Raw genomic sequence first — 3809 nt, forward strand, 5'->3', positions numbered from 1 at the left:
CAACTTTTGTCTAGAGTTAGTGTGATTCCTGTCGCGCCCCATTTTTGAATAAATAAATAAATGGTTTTAAAAATGTATTTTTTGATTCAATTTGTGATTGAAAAAATGAATTGTGATTTAAAAAGAAAAATGGGTCTAAATGGGGGTTTGAGAATGCGACGATTTGACCCAAAATTATAGTTTAAAAAGGGTTTTTGAAATAAAAAAATCGGAGTCGCCACTTGGTAATGACTTAAGGTGTACCAAGTCACCTAAAAATGAATTTTTAAAGAAAAAAATAGGAAAAAAGTAGTAAGAAACCCCTTTTAAACGACTCCTAGTCCACGTAAACCAAAGAAAAAGGTTCGGGAGTCACATTTGACAAAGGGAAAGGCAAGGATAAAATCCAAGGCACCCCTTTGACCTAGCCAAGGCTAGTTGCATGATTTAATCAAAAATTTTCTTGTTTTAACCAAAGAATTTATTACATTTGGATGCACTACATGAATGCAAACCCTAGACCTAGGGGTATTGGGGGAAATTTCTCTTCAAAGGTTGAGTGGTGCCAATCACATTAATTGTGGAGCCCAATAACGATCCTTTGAAGAAGTCACGAATAATGCGAGTGGGATGCAAATGAATGGAATGCATGTATGCAATGTGAGGACATGAGTTTGAAAAAAGGTAATAAAAGACAATAATATGTAAGTGAAAATGTGCACGTGAGTGAGCAAGGTACGGTATGTGAAAGGATAATATGAAGTGCATGTGTGCAAGTGATGATAAAAGTGTTTCGTGTGCAAGTGAAGAAACATAAAGGTGCACGTGTGCAAAATGGGAGGAAAAAATGAAAGTGTGATGAGGGTAGAAAATGGTAGAGTGGATTTAAAAATGCATGAGCCTAGGGAATTCATGCATATTGGGTACGGGGAGACCTAAATCGTGACTCAATTTGCCCTTTTATAGAGGGAATACAAGCGTGCTAAGGCTTAGAAAAAGCCACACTCATCTATATCCCATATTTAAGGGGACTCTCAAGCAAATGAACCCTATAACTAGCATGAAATGCAAAAATCCTAAAATGGAGGGAAAAGGGGTTCGAGGGGCATGCAAAATGATAAAACTAAAAAGAATGCATGACATGTAATGAACATGCAAACATGTACTAACGAGAGGAAATCCCTAAGGGTCTAGCGTTGGACTAGCCCATTCTATGAATTCCGACTAGCGTTGGACTAGTGGAAACGTACATTCATCCATCACATTCATTCAGGCTAAGGAAAGCGAGTAGACATGCCAAACACTTATAAACACATAGCACATAACATTTAGCATGCTCGACTAGATGCAAGGCCCTAACAAAGCAAATTAACACGTAGTAACTAAGCATGCAAGACACATAAGACAATTAAAGCCCTAACTATTACATTTGCTAGCTAGGCACATGACTTCGATAGGTCTTCATTGAATGCTCCTCCAAGCCCTATCTATTACATTAGGGAGACCCTACTACAATCTAAAAGGGGGAAAAGGAATAAAATAATTAAATCCCTAACTATTACAAGCCAAGAGGTGTACACATACCCCATAAAGAATAACTTAAATAAAAAGCAAAAGTAAATGAAGTAAATGAAAGGAATTAAAGAAAAACAAGGGAAGCAAGTAGACATGCAATTTTCACGTAGCACGTTGGATCACATAGGAGAGACAAAAAAGATAAAAGAAATTATACCTCCCTTGAATTGATGCCTTAAATGGAGTGAAATCACTTATTTATCCTCCAAAATAAAAGAAATGGTCAAGGTACCAATTTATTGGGGAAAATTAAAAGAAATGCGCAAATACAAAGCTCACTTAATCGTAAAGCCTCTAAAGTCATGACTTAAGTGCAATTGACAAAGCATGGTAGTTAATTGAAGCAAAACAAACAATGAAATTGCAAAAACTAAAGCTGCCAAGGACCAAATTGATTGATTTCCAAAGTTTCTAGGCCATAACAGAGTTTTCGGGAACTTGGGGGGCTGAAATGCAGTTTTGAGAACATTTCCATGCAAAGCTTACGATGAAACCTTCTGCAATTTTGCTGGTTTCTTTCTACTGCAATTTTTACCGTAGCCTCCTTTCCATTTCATTACCTCAAACAACCAACATTTTGATATCTCAAGCAACTAATACAACACAATTACTAAGCATTCATCTCACTTCTCATCATGAAATCTTTGTGTTTAAAACCCAGAAATTCATTCAAAAGATCATGCAAGCATCAAATAACAAAGCTGTGCAATTTTCCTAGCTACGGTTAGCTACACTTGTGGTGTTCATCCGATATGATTTTCTCATCTAAACACAGCCAAACTCTCAACCAAACAGCAAAGCTATGATCTCAAACATCAAGACCACTGAAATTCGACATTCAAGCAAACAACCTTTAGCAACAAAACTAGCTGCAACAAACTGTGAACTTCGAGCTTAGCTTGTTGCAACAGATTTCATGCGCAAGCTTAAGCGTAAAACAAACTGATATAAAAAGAAAAACACGAAATATATGCATCCAAACACACAACCTCAACATCTGAGCAAGCAAAGGAAGAAAACGGAACATGCAACTTTCTTTTCCTAATTTTTCTATGGCTTGGCAGGCTCCTGCTGCAATTTTGTTGCTATTTGTATCGAACCCAGGTAACAAGATACAAGCCAAACTTCAGGCTTTCAGACCAAAACAACAAGATTAAGGAGCCCCAAACATCAAGATTCAATCTTGGTACATTTAATATCAAATTTGTGCCATAAAACCTGAGCTATCATCGCATAAGATAAGCAGGAAAAGTACAGCAAAAGAAGAGAATAACGCAGGCTAGATTCAAACAAGTTCTACCAAGATTTAAACTTCAGTGGGAAGAGTAAAGCGAACTACATCACCTTAAATGCTATAGGAAGTCGAGATGATGTTGTAAACTTGAAGGGAGAGGAACCCACGCACCGCAGCTATAAGCAGAAACGCTCGGCGCAGATGATGCAAGAGCTGCGACTGCAGCAGGGTCAGGCTTCGATTCAATAGCGCTCCAATGGCTTTTTCCAAAAACTTGTAACACAAAGATTCCCCCAAACACCGTGGATTATCCAGATCAATTAAGGCATCCCAGAAGAGATCTCTTCGATGGAGAAAATCGCATCCCAAGGTGACGCAAATCCAGCTTGGTTCCAAAAGAAGTTGTTTTTGCAGAAGTTCTGTTTCCCTTCGTTTCTTTCTTTCCCCTTTTGTTTCCCCAGATTTTCTTCACTCTTCCCGTTCCTTCCTTTTTATTTTCTAGTCGATCATCTCTGCCGTTGTCACTCAGACCTCCTCACTGCCGCTGCCTTCTCCTTCTGTTTTTTCTTTTTCTCCGTTACCGAACCCCCCATCTCTTTTGCTCTTCCTTCCAGATTTTCTTTCAGCTAAACCCCAGACCATTTTGTTTAGCCATCAGCCCCAGATTCTCCGCCCGTAGCTCTCTTTTTCCCTTTCTCAACCCAGCCGTCATTCAACCTCTTCCCTTTTTAGATTTTCAACCGTCAATCTTTTAATCCTCTCTCCCCTTTGCGGCTCTCCATCCCCTTTTCTATTTATCGGAACCTCCAACCCTAAAACTCAGTCCTTTCTCCTATATTTGCAGCCTAAGGGGCTCCCGAGCCTTTGTTTGCAAGCTGCGTAAAAACGCAGCTTGCATGCCGCGTTTCCTCTTTTTTTTTTTTGAAGATTAATTAAATAACAATAAAAACAATAATAATTCAAACAAACTTAAATTTAAATAAAATGTACAAAATTAGCAACCGAAAGATAAAAAATAAAA

The sequence above is a fragment of the Coffea arabica genome, chromosome 2c (assembly GCF_036785885.1).
Source record: "Coffea arabica cultivar ET-39 chromosome 2c, Coffea Arabica ET-39 HiFi, whole genome shotgun sequence".
NCBI lineage: Eukaryota > Viridiplantae > Streptophyta > Magnoliopsida > Gentianales > Rubiaceae > Coffea > Coffea arabica.